We start from the raw sequence: 19440 nt of genomic DNA, 5'->3' as shown, positions 1-19440 counted from the left end.
GCAGTATAAATAGTGCAAACTTTGATTGTCTATAGTAAAAATCAATCAATGTGCATGGGAGAGCAGCAGCAGAAGGAGAGCTCCAGGGAGCTTACTGATCTGGTGAAAGCTGTTTCACAGCATAGCTGCTTGATCACTCAGTAATTTTTTCATATATATATATAGATTACAATTTTTGAGGTTTGTTTCCCCCCCCCCCCCCTGTTTGCTTATTTGAGATCCAGTGACACAAGGACTGCTATGTAGGTAATAGTGCTGCCTCTTTTTTTTGTTCTTTTGTTTTATATTCTGCAGTATGTTGTGTATATTGTCACCATTTACATCATCCTTATTAGTGTAAGTATTGTTTAGTATTGAGTATGAGAGTGACAGTGTACCCCACAGAACATACAAACTCCCTGGCATAAAATGTCATTGGTTGGATTTAAACCCAGGAACTCAGTGCTGCAAGGTAACTATTGCCTAACATTGTGTCTCTGAACATGCCTGACGGAATTAAAAATTTCCATGAAAAATTTTAATGTTTAACTTTTGGCAGAACAGAGACTTGGGAAGAATACATATTTAGTGTTTATTAACAATGGTTTGAAGGGAAACTGATGGCTTACCTGCACTAAACCCAATATACATGATTATAGTGCAGGTGAATTGGATTAAAATAATGTATCACTCATCCATATTGATGCTGCAGTTCTGTAGATAGACCAGGTATTAGTCTCTGTTGCTAAGTTATAGGCCTACACCCACCTATGATGAAAAACCCCACAGACTAGACATAAACAAATAAAGATAGGGTTGTCTCTAACACATACTATTTATTATATATTTATAAAAACAAAATCACCAGGTAGGAAAAAGTGCATCCCAAAAATGGTGTGTAGGAATACAAAATACCGCCAGCTAGCAATAGGGAGATAGTTAGTATATGGTAGTTCACAAATCAATCACCCCTACCACCATAGCAATCAACACATCCCTAATAGATATGCGGAAAATGTGTGAGTACGATGAAAATGGACACCGTGTAGTAAGGGGTGCATAATACAACGCACTCCCACAATAATCACTATGTACTATAACAATTCCAATATTTAATGGAACCTGCGTTCCCTTAAGATAATATAATATGTATAGTAAGCGTTCCCATCCCTATGCCATGTAGAATGCACAGGGACGTCCTCAGGGGAACCTGTTAAAGTATAAGCTCAAGGGTGCAATATCAGATCAACAATTATTAAACGAAGGCTAGATAGCCTTTCACATCAGTATGTGTTCCTCACAGGGCGGTACAGTTGTTAGCCCCTGCAAAAAAATAATTCAAAAAAGCATAATAAATGACCTACCCCATTCCAGCTGTCACCTTTCTCAGTATCAAAAAAGATTTCATACTCAAAGTTTATATGAGCAGATCCTATAAGAGATGGGGGAGGAGGGGGCACGGTCACAAAAAATTGCCAATAGTATCCTACAATAACACACAGCGACAAGTCCCATACATACTTACAACTTGCGCCGCATGTCAGTGAGAATTGGTTTCTCATGCACTGGCAGGGGAGCGGGAGAATCTCCCGGCATGCTGGTATGGCTTGGTGGAGCCGGCGCCTAATGCACACAGCCTCACTTCGGTTTTTAAACAACATCCGGGCAACTCACCTCCCGGCATCAAGGGAGAAGGCGTGGCCCCTATTGCCGAGCACTCTCATCTCGGCACTCATATGCAGAACGCCTACTTTCGTTCAGCATATCTGCACATGTGAGCGGCGAGATGTGAGTTCTCTGCAATAGGGGCCACCCTCCTCCCTTGACACCGGGAGGTGAGTGGCCCGGTTGTTGTTTAACCTCTTAAGGACATAGGACGTTCTCTAACGTCCTCACTACCTGGGCTTTAATGCCCAAGGACGTTAGAGAACGTCCTGTTGTATTTCCGGTCCCTGCCGCTCGCCGGGCAGAGATCGGAACTGGATGCCTGCTGAAGGATTTCGAGGGGGCCCCCCAAACGCCGAGGGGGGCCATGTAGGCCCCCCATGTCGGCGATCGCCGCAAATCGCAAGGGAAATCGCCCTTGCGATCTGCGGCGATACCGGGCTGATCGGGTCTCTGGGACCCGACCGCCCGGTAATTTCGCATGATCCCGGCTGTCACAGACAGCCAGGACCATGCTGAAGTATCGGAGCGAGGTGGCAAGCCTGCCACCTCCTCCGATCCCCTGCGATCCGTCGGTTAACTAACCGACCAATCGCAGGAGGGGGGGCGGTTACTTCCTCCCGTCCTGCCCGGCCCCTTGAAGTCCGGAGAGGACGGGAGGAAGACCGGAGGACGCGGCGGGGGACGGGGGAGTGCTGGGGACCGGCCCCGGTACTTACCTCGTCCCTGAAGACCCGGATCCCGGCGAGGAAGATGGCGGCGGCGGCGACAGGTGAGTAGATCTTCAGCCGCGGTCGGGCCCTTTACAGCAATGCACGTCGCCGTAAAGCGACATGCATTGCTGTATTGGGACCCTGTAAACTACAATTCCCAGCATGCCCAGACAGCCCTTGGCGTCTGGGCGTGCTGGGAGTTGCAGTTTTGCAACATCTGGAGGTCCACAGTTTGGAGACCACTGTGCCCTTCCAGATGTTGCAAAACTACACATCCTCAGCATGCCCTTACTGTCCAGGCATGCTGGGAGTTGTAGTTATGTAACATCTGGCCCTTCAGATGTTGCAGAACTACAACTCCCAGCATGCCTGGACAGTTTTGGCATACTGGGAGTTCTAGTTTTGCAACATCTGGAAGGGCACAGATTGGGAACCACTGTATTAGTGGTCTGCAAACTGTAGTCCTCCAGATGTTGCAAAACTACAACTCCCAGCATGCTGGGAGTTGTAGTTCGGCAACATCTGGCTCTAAAGATGTTGCCGAACTACTACTCCCAGCATGTCTGAGAATGCTGGGAGTTGTGGTTTTGCAACAACTGGAGGCACACTGGTTGGGAAACATTGTCTGTTTCCTAACTGTGTTTCCCAACCGTGTGCCTCCAGCTGTTGCAAAACTATAACTACCAGCATGCACTGAAACTGTGCATGCTGGGAGTTGTAGTTTTGTAACAGCTGGAGGTCCCCCCCCTGTGAATGTACAGGGTACATTCACATGGGCAGGGGGCTTACAGTGAGTATCAGGCTGCAAGTTTGCGATGCAGCAAATTTTGCGCGGCAGCTCAAACTCGCAGCGGGAACTCGCTGTAATCCCCCGCCCGTGTGACTGTACCCTAAAAACACTACACTACACTAACACAAAATAAAATAAAAAGTAAAAAAACACTACATATACACATACCCCTACACAGCCCCCCTCTCCTCCCAATAAAAATGAAAAACGTCCGGTACGCCACATTTTCCAAAATGGAGCCTCCAGCTGTTGCAAAACAACAACTCCCAGTATTGCTGGACAGCCGTTGACTGTCCAAGCATGCTGGGAGTTTTGCTACAGCTGGAGGCACCCTGTTTGGGAATCACTGGCGTAGAATACCCCTATGTCCACCCCTATGCAAGTCCCTAATTCAGGCCTCAAATGCGAATGGCGCTCTCACTTCGGAGCCCTGTCGTATTTCAAGGCAACAGTTTAGGGCCACATATGGGGTATCGCCGTACTCGGGAGAAATTGTGTTACAAATTTTGGGGGGATTTTTCTCCTTTAACCCCTTATGAAAAGGTGAAGTTGGGGTCTACAACAGCGTGTTAGTGTAAAAAAATAAATTTTTTACACTAACACGCTGGTGTTGCCCTTTACTTTTCATTTTGACAAGAGGTAAAAGGGAAAAACGCCCCCCAAAATTTGTAATGCAATTTCTCCCGAGTACGGAGATACCCCATAAGTGGGCGCAAACTTCTCTGGGGGCGCACAACAAGGCCCAGAAGGGAGAGTGCACCATGTACATTTGAGGTGATTTGCACAGGGGTGGCTGATTGTTACAGCGGTTTTGACAAACGCAAAAAAAAAAAAAACACATGTGACCCCATTTCGGAAACTACACCCCTCACGGAATATAATGAGGGGTGAAGTGAGAATTTACACCCCACAGGTGTCTGACAAATCTTTGGAAGAGTGGGCTGTGCAAATTAAAAATTTTGTACAGCCCACTGTTCCAAAGTTCTGACAGACACCAGTGGGGGGTAAATGCTCACTGTACACCTTGTTACGTTCCTCAAGGGGTCTAGTTTCCAAAATGGTACGCCATGTGGGGGTTATTTTGCTGTCCTGGCACCATAGGGGCTTCCTAAATGCGACATGCCCCCCGAGCAAAATTTGCTCTCCAAAAGCCAAATATGACTCCTTCTCTTCTGAGCATTTTAGTTCGCCCGTAGTGCACTTCAGGTCCACTTATGGGGTACCTTCATACTCAGAAGAGATGGGGTTACAAATTTTGGGGGGTATTTTCTGCTATTAACCCTTGCAAAAATGTGAAATTTGGGGGGAACACACACATTTTAGTGAATTTTTTTTTTTTTTTTTTTTTACATATGCAAAAGTCGTGAAACACCTGTGGGGTATTAAGGTTCACTTTACCCCTTGTTACGTTTCCCAAGGGGTCTAGTTTCCAAAATGGTATGCCATGTGGGGATTTTTTGCTGTTCTGGTACCATAGGGGCTTCCTAAATGCAACATGCCCCCCAAAAACCATTTCAGAAAAACGTACTCTCCAAAATTCCCTTGTCGCGCCTTCGATTCTGAGCCCTCTACTGCGCCCGCCGAACACTTTACATAGACATATGAGGTATGTGCTTACTCGAGAGAAATTGGGCTACAAATATAAGTATAAATTTTCTCTTTTTACCCCTTGTAAAAATTCAAAAATTGGGTCTACAAGAACATGCGAGTGTAAAAAATGAAGATGGTGAATTTTCTCCTTCACTTTGCTGCTATTCCTGTGAAACACCTTAAGGGTTAAAACGCTGACTGAATGTCATTTTGAATACTTTGGGGGGTGCAGTTTTTATAATGGGGTAATTTGTGGGGTATTTCTAATATGAAGACCCTTCAAATCCACTTCAAACCTGAACTGGTCCTTGAAAAATAGTGAGTTTGAAAATTTTGTGAAAAATTGGAAAATTGCTGCTGAACTTTGAAGCCCTCTGGTGTCTTCCAAAAGTAAAAACTCATTAATTTTATGATACAAACATAAAGTAGACATATTGTATTTGTGAATACATTTTTATTTTATTTGGAATATCCATTTTCCTTACAAGCAGAGAGCTTCAAAGTTCGAAAAATGCAAAATTTTCAATTTTTTCAGCAAATTTTGAAATGTTTCACTATTATACGATGCAAGTATCGACAAAATTTTACCAATAACATAAAGTAGAATATGTCACGAAAAAACAATCTCGGAATCAGAATGATAGGTAAAAGCATTCCAGAGTTATTAATGTTTAAAGTGACAGTGGTCAGATGTTCAAAAAACGCTCCGGTCCTAAGGTGTAAAATGGCCTGGTCCTTAAGGGGTTAAAAACCGGAAGTGAGGCTGTATGCATTAGGCGCCGGCTCCACCAAGCCACACCAGTACTCCGGGAGATTCTCCCGCTCCCCTGCCAGTGCATGAGAAACCAATTCTCACTGACATGCAGCGCAAGTTGTAAGTATGCATGGGACTTGTCGCTGTCTGTTATTGTTGGATACTATTGGCAATTTTTTTGTGACCGTGCCCCCTCCTCCCCCCTCTCTTATAGGATCTGCTCATATAAACTTTGTGAGTATGAATTCTTTTTTGATACTGAGAAAGGTGACTGCTGGAATGGGGTAGGTCATTTACTATGCCTTTTTGTATTATTTTCTTGCAGGGGCTAACAACTGTACGGCCCTGTGAGGAACACATACTGATGTGAAAGGCTATCTAGCCTTAGTTTAATAATTGTTGCTCTGATATTGCACCCTTGAGCTTATACTTTAACAGGTTCCCCTGAGGACGTCCCTGTGCATTCTACATGGCATAGGGACAGAAACACGTTGGGAACACTTACTATACATATTATATTATCTTAAGGGAATGCAGATTCCATTAAATATTGGAATTGTTATGGTACATAGTGATTATTGTGGGAGTGCGTTGTATTATGCACCCCTAACTACACGTGTCCAGTTTGATCGTACTCGCACATTTCCTGCATATCTATTAGGGATGTGTTGATTGCTACGGTGGTAGGGGTGATTGATTTGTGAACTACCATATACTAACTATCTCCCTATTGCTACCTGGCAGTATTTTGTATTCCTACACTCCATTTTCCACATAAAAAGAGAGAAAAAGGAACACAATAGTGCCCCTGGTGAGGTACATTAGGCCCAGGTATAGAGATGCTGGTAATAATACCCTGTGGTGTTGCGCTCAGAGCACAACATCTAAATGCGCATGTATAATAGAGTGGGGTGCTGCAGCTTGATTCCCCCGATCCCAGGCAGCATCTGGTCCAGTATTAGTGTAGGCAGCAGAAGAGGCATAAAAACTGAACTTTTTCCAAGCGCCAGACCCCTTGGAGTAGTTGGTCCAACAATGTAGACCAGTTAGATAAAAGATAGTATTTATTCCAAGCACAAATCAACGTGTTTCAGACCCGAAGCGGTCCCTTCATCAGGACAAGGTGCTGATACAGAGACAGTGAAACACAGACATTAAATAGCTACAGAGGTATTTGGCACACAGTGGTTGCATCAATTAGGATTAGCATATTCATCAAGCACTACTAGGTGAGCACTACTAGGTGACTGACGTAACCATTGAAGGATTTAAAACACACAGAGGACAAAACATTACTATAAAAACACAGAATTATTAATTGCACTAGTGTTGTTTAGACAAAGAGATTGGATTTCTACCAAAAGCAACAAAAAATTTGATAAAACCTTAAAAATATTTAATAAAAGGAACGTATCTCCTCGTGCACTTAGTAGAGAACTGTAAGTGCCGAGCGAGTTCCGTTGAAGGCTGATCAGATGTACGTATGTAACTGCTTCTTTATAAAGGGAAAAAGTGTTCAGGCAACATTTGGCAATAGTCACATATTGTGGAGGGTGGCTACGGTAGGGCAATCTATGTGAAATATGCAGGAGATCGCGCTTTGATGAGGAGCGCTATATGACAGTAGCGGATGGCAAAAGGGGCGGGGCTAAGATGCTGCTCCGTATATTGCAGCGAGATGGTAGAGGACACAGTTATGTGCGCTCATATTGCGGAGCGACTACAACTGTCAGAGGAAGAAACAAAGTGGGGGGGGGGGAGGAATATTGTGATGAACAACATGTGTCAGTATCATGATTAAGAAACTACCGTGGTATGGCATATAGAATAAAAATACTGTCTCAACAGACATTTGTGCGCATCAAGTCAAGTTATAACTGGAGAAAATTAATAAATAGCAATAATAATAAATCATAGTTATATAAAATCACAAATACAGAGGTCAATACATGGAGCACAGAGACAGGGAATTTCGTGCATAACCAGGGTATGTCAAATTATGATCGTCGATTATTTAAGTTATAACTGGACTTGATGTACACAAATGTCTGTTGAGACAGTATTTTTATTCTAAATGCCATACCACGGTAGTTTATTAATCATGATACTGACACATGTTGTTCATCACTATATTCCTTCCCCCCCACTTTGTTTCTTCCCCCCCTTCTCTCCCCCCATCCCCATTTATTCCCATTCTTATTCCTACCCCCCCTCCCTCCCTCCCCCCTTCCCTCTATTCTACTCCTATCCTTATACCTACATTGTTATCTTCATTTCAGAGAGTAAATCTCGGTTCTTTCCCCCTCTTTAGTTCTATCCATCTATTACTTCTATAATAAACCATTCACCTTGGGACAATTTCATCTTCAGTCCCATTCCCCTGCATATTCATTTCTCTCTGACAGCCGTAACAATACTCATTACTTTCACCTTTAAACCTGTGCAATCTATTGCGGCGCAAGGGAGAAACACTGTTACATGAATAGATACACTTGCAGGCAAAGAAACTAGCTCCACCCCTTCTGACCTCCGCCATGGCATCATAGTGCTCGAAGCGGTGACGGCTCCTGTCATTAGCACACACTTCAGCCCATCCAGCTTCCTCTGACGGTTGTAGTCGCTCCGCAATATGAGCGCACATAACTGTGTCCTCTACCATCTCGCTGCAATATACGGAGCAGCATCTTAGCCCCGCCCCTTTTGCCCTCCGCTACTGTCATATAGCGCTCCTCATCAAAGCGCGATCTCCTGCATATTTCACATAGATTTCCATACCATAGCCACCCTCCACAATATGTGACTATTGCCAAATGTTGCCTGAACACTTTTTCCCTTTATAAAGAAGCAGTTACATACGTACATCTGATCAGCCTTCAACGGAACTCGCTCGGCACTTACAGTTCTCTTCTAAGTGCATGAGGAGATACGTTCCTTTTATTAAATATTTTTAAGGTTTTGTCAAACTTTTAGTTGCTTTTGGTAGAAATCCAATCTATGTCAAAACAACACTAGTGCAATTAATAATTCTGTGTTTTTATAGTAATTTTTTGTCATCTGTGTGTTTTAAATCCTTTAATGGTTACGTCTAGAGATGAGCGAATTTACAGTAAATTCGATTCGTCACGAACTTCTCGGCTCGTCAGTTGATGACTTTTCCTGCATAAATTAGTTCATCTTTCAGGTGCTCCGATGGGCTGGAAAAGGTGGATACAGTCCTAGGAGACTCTTTCCTAGGACTGTATCCACCTTTTCCAGCCCACCGGAGCACCTGAAGGCTGAACTAATTTACGCAGGATAAGTCATCAACTGCCGAGCCGAGAAGTTTGTGACGAATTGAATTTACTGTAACTTCGCTCATCTTTAGTTACGTCAGTCACCTAGTAGTGCTTGATGAATATGCTAATCCTAATTGATGCAACCACTGTGTGCCAAATACCTCTGTAGCTATTTAATGTCTGTGTTTCACTGTCTCTGTATCAGCACCTTGTCCTGATGAAGGGACCATTTCGGGTCTGATTTGTGCTTGGAATAAATACTATCTTAATCTAACTGGTCTACATTGTTGGACCAACTACTCCAAGGGGTCTGGTGCTTGGAAAAAGTTCTGTTTTTATGCCTCTTCTGCTGCCTACACACCATTTTTTGGGATGCACTTTTCCTACCTGGTGATTTCATTTTAATAAATTTATAATTAGTATGTTTTAGCGACACCCCTATCTTTTCTTTATTAGCTTGAAATGCAGCTAGAACCTGGCATATACAGCCTCCCTATACTTAGAAAAAATGCACACGTACAACAGGATTCATGCTGTTAATTCCATATACTTTACTTTTCTTTCCATATGTTTCTTTACAAAGCTTTCAAATAACGGAGGCATATACAGCCTCCCTGCCCTCTTCACTCTTTGAATATTCATGAGATGGGTTGGCATAACATAACAGATGGGAAGGAGGCAGGGATGCTGGGTATGCAGGGTCCTGCCTCCATTGTGTAGCCGGCTATTTCCATGTTAGCAAGGAGGATTTTACCGGGTCTGTCTACGGAACAGCAGTCCTGATCCAGATAAGTAACACATTGTTTAAACCCTGTTTTCCCCAAGCTATAACCCTGTCCATTGGGTTTAGTGTGGGTGAACTGGCTTTAAGTTTCCCTTTATTATATAGTTATTAACCCTTTTCTGACATACTGTTACATAATTGGGATCACTTACTAAAAAGATCTCAACAGTATTTTCTCGGGTTTTGTGCCCAAATTGTGTTGCACGCTTTGTGTGCCAGAATTTGTGACAAAAAAAAATTAAACCAACCCGACCAACTCTCCATTTTACTCAAAAAACTTGAAAAAGGGGCGTGGCTGCTGGGAAAAGGTGGCGTGACAATCAAAAGTGGTGTGGCTCGTCATATTTACTAATGTTCCCTATTGTGTATTATGTGCAAAGAGATGACTAGGTGAGTAAGTTCCTTACCTGCCTCTCTCTCCATTTGTGACAGACTGTACAATGGGCACTTGCCTTTTTTCTGTTTTTATTGCAACGTAAAATATGGTGGATTTTAGTTGTGGGAAACCTACAGATCAGAGCAGTTGTTAAATAAGCAAATCGTAGGGAACATTTTGTAAATACCATGTAGAAATACCTGTCAGAAAAAAAACCCATACCGAAAACTACACTCCACTCTTAGTAAGTCAGAGCTAATGTTGAAAGGTTTGTATGGAGCAGACTCGGGAGCCTAATCTGCTCCCTGCACGGCAGGTGCGGTCTGTGGATTATATCTGACACCCACTATCAGGGGCAACCTTCTAAGATCACTGCGTTTCCTGCCTGGTTCATTTGGTTAATAACAACCTCTGCATCTTTGCGCTTAGCGTATTGTAGTCCGTTATGGCCTCAAATCGTCCCCTCTATGGTGTGATCTCGGGAAGCTAATTTGTGTAGATGCCGGTACTTCTAGTACACCCTGCTGAGGGAAAGGTACATTAATGAAGCTGTTAGATTGCAATACATTAGTATATCAGTATTGTGCAATTGATTACTTGTACTAGTCCCTAGGGAAAGTAAAAAGTTAAAGTTAAAAGAAATCTAAATACATGGTGAGAAAAAAAAATCAACACAGATATTATCCCCTTCCCAAGCCATAACATACCTGTACTTCATATCCGGGAAGGTTTTCCCAACACTTGATGTACATCATGCAGGATAACAGATTCTGCTCGCTCCATAGCGAATAGTTAAGCCATTCTGGTTTCCCTCAGTGAGCAGAGAGATGTGTGTGTGTGTGTGGTGATTTGTCTCTGTGATGCACTTATCAGAAGTGTAAATGGTGATCTGTGGTGAGCTCCGGCTGCTGTGATTTTTTTTTTCTCTCAGTGAGCAACTCCCTTTGGTGCCCTGTGCCTGCTTTGCAGCTTTGCTTGATGGTGCAGTGATTCTACGGAGTGCAGGTTATTTTCTTCCCTATTATTTGGAGGGAATTAACACTTTGTTCCTTTACTTGGCTGTGTTGCACGCCCAAGGAAAAAGCTGCTACACAAAGCTGGGCAGTGAGAAATACACCTTTTACAACCTTTAAAAAAAAAAAAAAAAAAAAAAATTATTTTTCCCCTTGAGGTGACGCACATTTATATTAGGTGATAATGTTGGTGATGTCTATATACAGTAATGTATATAAATGTCATGTGTGAAATAACTATATACACCCCTACCCAACAACACCCCCCCCCCTCCACACACATGTGAATTTCTAGCCTCCGACATAGAGACACTTCCTTTGTTTAACCCCTTAACGACATATGCCGTAAATGTATGGCGCTGCTTAGTATCAGCTAGCACACAATGCCGTACATTTACGGCACAGCTGTGATGTGAGAGCAGGAGATGCGCTCGCTTCATTCCCGGCGGGTTCCGGCAGCTGTCAGTCATTAACCTCTCAGGTGCCATGAAAAATACAGATCACGGCATCTGCGGCAGTGCAGCATTTATAATGGCTGATCTGATTGCCCGCGGCACTGCCGCGGGGATCAGATCAGCCAAAGATGGTGGATGGAGGTCCCCTCACCTGCCTCCGTCATTCTCCCTGATCTTCTGCAATGATCAGCCTTTCAGCAGACCAGAGCAAAAGATAGCCTATAATACTGAACAGTATTAGCAATCTAATGATTGCTCTAAGTAGTCCCCAATGGGGACTAAAAAAGTGTAAAATAAATGTAAAAAAAAAAATGTAAAAAAAATTTGAAAAATCCCCTCCCCCAATAAAGTTTTAAATCACCCCTTTTCCCCATATTAATACAAAAAAAAGCGTAAAAAATATAAATAATAAACATATTTCGTATCGCCGCGTGCGGAAATGTCTAAACTATAAAAATATCATGTTAATTATCGCGCTAAGGACAACGTAAAAAAAGTTAAAAATCTCAGCTTTTTTTGTCACATCAAACTGCAAAAATGTTTTTTATAAAAAAACGATCAAAACGTGATATATATGCAAATGGGCCCTCACACATCCCTGAATACGGAAACATAAGAAAATTAGAGGTGGTCAAAATAGGGCAATTTTAAACATACTGATTTTGTAAGAAAAGTTTGAGATTTTTTAACAGCAGTGCAATAATAGAAAAATATGTAACCATGGGTATCACTTTAATCATATTGACCCAGAGAATAAAGAAAACGTAGTTTTTACCACAAAGTGTACGATCAACCCCCCCCCCTCCTTACACAAAAAATATTTTTGGGGGTTTACCATATATTTTACGGTAAAATGAGTGATGTTATTAAAAAGTAGATCTGGTCACGCAAAAGAACAAGCCTTCATATGGCTCTGGGAATGGAAATATAAGAGTTATGAATTTTAGAAGGCGAGGAGGAAAAACCGAAAACGTAAAAATAACATTGGCTGTGTCCTTACTGTCAAAATGGGCTGTGTCCTTAAGGGGTTAAAGCGTATGTCAAATCCCACAAAAAAAAAAAAAAAAACTTATGTTACTTAGTATCGCATCCTCATGATTTTTTATGTGTCTTCGACCTATATTTCTCTCAGAATTACCTTCATTTACTTACTGTCTTGTCTGTTCCTTCAGAGGGAGGGGGCAGGTCCCTCTCTTTTCCTCACTGTGATGACTCCTCCCCCTCCCTCAGTCTGCTCTGACTCATGGATCTCTGGAAAGAGCCAACTGAAAACTACAACTCATAGCATGCTCAAACATCCTTTGGCTGACCAAGCATGCTTGTAGTTTTTATAGTTTTGCAACAGCTGGAGGCAGTTTGGAAAACACTAGGTTAGGGAGAGAACATCTAGAATCTATGATGGCTCAACCACTCTACTCACATTTATCTAGATAAATATGAGTAAAGTGGTTGATCCATCATTTTTTTTTTTTTTATCTGACAGTGCCAATTTAAGGTTTTCTTCTCTAAGGATTTGGTCAAAATGATGGTGAAGCAGACTAATTCGTATGCTGAACAATTTTTGTCCCAGAACCCCATGTCATCATATGCTTGATGGACCCACGTAAAATCAGTTGCAATGATGATGTTTTGCGGTATTGTGCTTCACATGTGCATGGTAAAAAAGCCTGAGATTAGAAAGTTTTGGAGTGGGGTCATTTTGTATCACACCCCATTGAACAGAAAAGCAATGTCCCGCAAACACTCACCATCTAATGCAGAAAAATATAGAGCAGAACTTCCTCTATGCACAGTATGTCTGTAGCAGTGTGAAGGCAAAAGACAGAGGTTGCACCGATCAGATGTGTGCTCACCTTGTGTGGTTGTGTTCCAGACACAACCACCATGAAGCGCTTTATGGTATTGTGTGGAGCTGTCTCCCGGGGATCAAGCTAGGGTTTTCCTAGGTGGTCTTGGATCATCAAGTGAGCAAGCAGAAAAAAAACTGGATCTTTCAGGCACGTGCTGCAAGTATAGACAAGCATCCAGTTGTACATATAAACTTCTTTATTAGCCAATTAAGATGCATTTTGAGGCTGCTGCCTCCTTCTCAATGAACAGTGGCTTCTGACTTACATGAACATGCAGGTGCTATTTAAAGCATTCAAAGAGTTTTCTTTATTTTTCTGACTATGAAAATTGTTGATTCACACTGAAGACATCAAAACTATGAATTAACACATGTGGAATTATAGACATAACAAAAAAGTGTGAAACAACTGAAATTTTCTAGGTTCTTCATAGTAGCCACCTTTTGCTTTGATTACTGCTTTGCACACTCTTGTCATTCTCTTGATGAGCTTCAAGAGGTAGTCACCTAAAATGATCTTCCAGCAGTCCTGAAGAAGTTCCCAGAGATGCTTAGCACTTGTTGGCCCTTTTGCCTTCATTGGGTTCAGGTCTGGTAACTGTGGAGGCCAGGTCATCTGGCGCAGCACCCCATCACTCTCCTCCTTGGTCAAATAGCCCTTACACAGCCTGGAGGTGTGTTTGGGGTCATTGTCCTGTTGAAAAATAAATGATGGTCCAACTAAATGCAAACCGGATGGAATAGCATGCCGCTGCAACATGTTGTGGTAGCCATGCTGGTTCAGTATGCCTTCACTTTTGAATAATTCCCCAACAGTGTCACCAGCAAAGCACCATCACACCTCCTCCTCCATGCTTCACGGTGGGAACCAGACATGTAGAGTCCATCCGTTCACCTTTTCTGTGCTGCACAAAGACATGGTGGTTGGAACTAAAGATCTCAAATTTGGACTCATCAGACCAAATCACAGATTTCCACTGGTCTAATGTCCATTCCTTGTGTTCATTAGTCCAAACAATTCTCTTCTCCTTGTTGCCTGTCCTTAGCAGTGGTTTCTTAGCAGATATTCTACCATGAAGGCCTGATTCACACAGTCTCCTCTTAACAGTTCTAGAGATGTGTCTGCTGCTAGAACAGTGTGTGGCATTGACCTGGTCTCTAATCGGAGCTGCTATTAACATTAGATTTCTGAGGCTGGTGACTCGGATGAACTTCTCCTCCGCAGCAGAGGTGACTCTTGGTCTTCCGCATGTGAGACAGTTTCTTTGTAGCTCTTGATGGTTTTTGTGACTGCACTTGGGGACACTTTCCACCTAGAATATGACATATTTTCAGTTGTTTCACACTTTATGTCATGTCTATAATTTTACATGTTAATTCATAGTTTTGATGCCTGCAGTGTGAATCTACAATTTCCATAGTCATGAAAATAAAGAAAACTCTGAATGAGAAGGTGTGTCCAAACTATTGGTCTGTACTGTATCTTGCTCTGAGGATGCATGCTGTAAAATAAAGTTAGCAAATGAAAGAGCGTGAGAAACGGCATTAAAAATGTTGTCAATGGGGCATATGTGTGGTCCTGTTTGTGGAATGACTGGTAATCTGGATAGTGCAGAGAGAACATGCATCAAGAATGATACTAGATGGAAGGAGGATACTAACGGCATGAAGTCGGCATCTACGCTTAGGTTATGCGCTGCAAGGGTTATGACAACTCCTATGGGCTGTGCGCTTACACGCAACTGCTAGGAGTAGAAACACAAGAATGTGGAGGTCCATGTATAGGCACTAGGGTACCTGGGCGTGCTATGTAATCACTGGTAAGGAGGGGTAAATGTAAATTGGACAAGATACACCCGCATCCAAGAACATCAGAGCCAGCATTTCCATGATAGTCGGGGGCGGCAAATGTGTAGTCCTGGGGGAGAGTCTAATCCTAGGAATATGCTGTGGGTAAAAGGTATTGTTACATAAGTGAAAGATTTAACAAGCGTGATGTCGCCACTCGCGCAAAGCTTTGCTATACGGAGACTAGGACAACTCCTATGGGCTATGTATTTCCCCGCTAATGCTGAGTGGGAACAGAGGAATGAATGAGATGTATATATAAGGACTGGGGCGGGTAAATCTGGCTGTGTGGTACCATTGCTGAGGAATGAAAGAGGTAGGGAAGGGGAAATGGTTTGGATATAAGAAATATGCCAGATGGGGAATGGGGAGGAGAAAGGGGTGGTGAGGTGGTCCTACCTATGAACATATGGGGTGGTATATTGGGTTCTGGGGATGGGTGATGAATGGAAGGGTTGTGGTGTATGTGGTAGGAAAAAAAATGTGTAAGGTTGGTGTGACTATGTGGAGTAAGATGTCTTGATGCATGGGACTATGGAGAATGAGGGGAGCATAGTGCAGAGGGTTATTATACGTTCTCTAGTAAGGCCTGAGGGGTATTGTGTGTCCATCTTGTAAAACCAATATGACTCGCACTTGCACAGTTTTCCAAATCGGTCTTCTGAATCTTCTGGGATCTGTTCCAATGCTGTGACGGTGAATTCCTCGAAGCTGCTATTGTGGGCCTCTATCGCGTGCTTCAACACGCTATGTTTCAGGTATTGGTGGGTAACATTGTACCTGTGCACATTAAATCATCTTCTGAGTTGTTTGGACATGCAGCCAATATATTGTAAGGGACACATGCATTCTATTAGACAGATAGATAGATATGTGTGTGGAACCACAATCCATGTGGGTCTTTATTAGGAAGATCTCCCTTGTCTGGTTACTTGGTCTCTGATATTGTCACATAGCAGCTAATGCAGCAGCTAATAAGTACTGGAAGGATTAAGATTTTTTAATAGAAGTTATTTACTAATCTGTTTAATTTTCTGGCACCAGTTGATTTAAAAAAAAGAAAAGTTTTCCACCGGAGTACCCCTTTTAAAATAAAAACATACACGCACACACACACATATAATATAATCAACCCAGCACGGCAGGGGAACACCTTATTCAACCCAGCCACCCTGCTGCCATTTACTTGTATTAACAGAGTCCTGTATTTCTCTGCCTTGCGGTAGGCAAAGAGACATTTGGAGAACAGGGTGTGTGCCAGCAGGGTTGCAAAGTGGACTGTGATGTCCACATTGCCGACCTTTGTAACTCACACATGACATTAACAGGAAACACAAAGCAGAAAAGCAGCAACAGAGGATGCCCAGGGTCACAGAGGTAAAAGCAAAGAATTGAATAAATCAACATAATAGATTACAAATGATTGTCTATAGATTACAATAGATTCATATAATTTGTAATAGATTACAAATGATTGTCTATTCCAATAAGAAATAAGGGTTGGTAAACCTGCCCCGGTGGGGGAAAAAAATTAATAAAAATTCAATAAATTTGCAGGAAAAAAAAGGGTTCTAAAAGACCTTGGTTTTTTTGAGGAAAAATCTGCATCAAGTCATGCAGATTTGCTGCTATGGATATAGTTGTACATATGCAGAGCGATGTGTAATTTAACCTGTTATGGACGGAGGGCGTACAGGTACGCCGTATCTTCAATCACCGCTGCTCATTGGGGCAGGGATCGTAACAGGATGCCTGCCAAAATCATTTAGCAGGCATCCACCCCCCACCCCCACCATAATGGTGAATCACGGTTTTTCCAGGCGGATCGAGGCTGATCGAGTCTCGGGTGATCCGATCACCCAGAAAATAAGGGTGATCATTGCTGACTGAGACAGCACCTATCACTCAGAAGGATAGAAGTGAGGTGGCAGGGGTGCCACCTCCTCCTATCCCCTGCCATTGATTGGTCGCAAGCGACCGACCAATAGAAAATGGGAGTCGGGGGGGTTCAAAGGTTAGTTTCCCCACTCTGCCCACACATGGTAGTCTGGACAGAGCGGGGGAAACCAATATAGGAGCGGTGGGCAGCTGCAGGAGCGATCGGCGGCAGCAGACAGCGATCAGGTCAGGTGGCGAAAAGCGGTGCGGGCGCACACTGTGGGCTTCCATATGTTACAAAACTACAACTCCCAGCATGCCCAGGCAGCTGTTGGTTGTCTGGGCATGCTGGGAGTTGTAGTTTTGCAACGTTCGGATGTTACTGTATAGTTAGTGGTCTGGGAATTGTTGCCCTACAGATGCTGAAAAACCACAACTCTTAGCATGCCCAGTCAGTTCAGGCATGCTGGGAGTTGTAGTTCTTAAACACCTGGCCCTCTAGATGGTGCAGAACTACATCTCCCAGCATGCCTGGACAGTCTGGGCATGCTGAGAGTTGTAGTTTTGCAGCATCTGGAGGACCACAATTTGGAGACCGCTATACAGTGATCTCCAAACTGTGATCTCCCCCCCCCCCCCCCCCCCAGTGCATGCTGGGAGTTGCAAAACTACAAGAGATGGAGGCACACTAGTGGGAAAACACTGAGAACCTGTGTGCCTTCAGCTGTTAAAAAACTAAAACTCCCATCATGCATGGTCAGTTTACATTCACACAGGCGGGGGTTTTCAGTGAGTTAACCGCTGCAAGTGTGAGACGTGGCATATTTTCAACTGCAGCTCAAACTCCAAGCGGAATACTCACTGTAAACCCCCACCCTTGTGAATGTACCCCAAAAACACTACACTATACTAACAAAAAATAGAGTGAAACACTACATATACACACCCTTACACAGTGACCCAACCCCACCTCAATAAAAATGAAAAACGTCATGCATGACACGGTTTCCAAAATGAAGCCTTCAGCTGTTGCAAAATTACTCCCTGTATTGCCAATCAGCCATTGACTGTCCAGGCATGCTTTGAGTTTTACAACAGCTGGAGGCACCCTGTTTGGGAAACACTGCGGTAGGATATTTTTGGTGGCAGAGGCAAGTGTAATGCTTGCATCCCGGTCCTATGCAAATCCCTAATGTAGGCCTGAAATGCGCATGGCGCACTCACTCCAGAGCCCTGTTATATTTCAAGGCAACAGTTAAGGGCAACATATGGGGTATTTCTGTACTCGGGAGAAATTGCCATTACATATTTTGGGGGTAAAATTAAATGTTTTACACGAACATGCTGGTGCTGCCCCTTACTTTTCATTCTCACAAGAGGTAAAAGGTGAAAAAGACCCCAAAAATTTGTAACACAATTTCTGCTGAATGCAGAAATACCCAATATGTGGACACAAAGTGCTCTGCGGGCCCACAACAGTGCTCAGGAGTAAGGGCGCACTATGTACATTGATGCATGATTTGCACAGGGGTGGCTGATTTTTTTTTTCCACTAAAATGCTGGTGTGGTAATAGAAGAAAAATCCCCCCAAAATGTGTAACCCCATTTCTTTTAAAGGACATCTGCAGTGCTGGGCAAAAAAACTTTTTTTTACCTCATTTAATAGGTCTTTGGAAGACCTTTCCAACAATGTCTCCCCCATCAAAATTGGCCCAGTCGTTCTCCCGTTATCAGCACACGAATTACGGAGGAGAAGTGAAAATAAAACTACATCTCCCATCATGCCTTGTGCTTACTTCCTGTAAGCTGCTGCCCTCCCCCTGTTCTATCCCCCCCCCCGAGCATATTATTATATTGTAACGCCCACATCTCCCTTCCCTATGCATACACCCTCCCCTTCTGCTCATCTCCCCCTCCCCTTCTGCTCATCTCCCCCTCCCCATGCTGCTCCTGTCCAGTGATGAAGCAGCTGCCTCTGTGCTCACTGTAGTGTGGACACTGGAGAGTAAAAGGAAAAATGGTAAAAAACATAATTGTTTGTCTATAAAACTGTCCTGATAGGGGTCCCTCCATCTTTTTCACAACTACAACTCCAAGCATGCCCAGTTATTTTATATGCTGTTCGGGCATGCTGGGAATTCCAGTGGTGCCTCCAGCTGTTGCAAGACTACAAATCCCAGCATGCCCTGTCAGCTTTCTGCTGTTTGAGTGTATAAAGGAGTTGTAGTTCACCAACACCTACTGTATCAGGAGACTCCTGGGAGTTGTAGTTCACCAACACCTCTATTGTATCTCTGTAGTCTCCTGGGAGTTGTAGTTCACCAACACCTCTATTGTATCTCTGTAATCTCCTGGGAGTTGTAGTTCACCAACACCTTTATTGTATCTCTGTAATCTCCTGGGAGTTGTAGTTCACCAACACCTCTATTGTATCAGGAGTCTCCTGGGAGTTGTAGTTCACCAACACCTAT

The 19440-nt window shown here is 43.3% G+C and overlaps 1 protein-coding gene across 4 annotated transcripts in view; it reads left to right on the top strand.

The window, feature by feature from the left end:
- The window catches only part of TRIO (trio Rho guanine nucleotide exchange factor), a 748009-nt gene that overhangs the window by 304838 nt on the left and 423731 nt on the right, over window positions 1–19440 (top strand). The window lies entirely within an intron of this gene.

Source organism: Hyla sarda, chromosome 5 (genome assembly GCF_029499605.1).
Source record: "Hyla sarda isolate aHylSar1 chromosome 5, aHylSar1.hap1, whole genome shotgun sequence".
Lineage (NCBI taxonomy): Eukaryota > Metazoa > Chordata > Amphibia > Anura > Hylidae > Hyla > Hyla sarda.
Note: the sequence above shows the minus strand (reverse complement) of the source record. Positions and strands in the feature narration are given on the sequence as shown.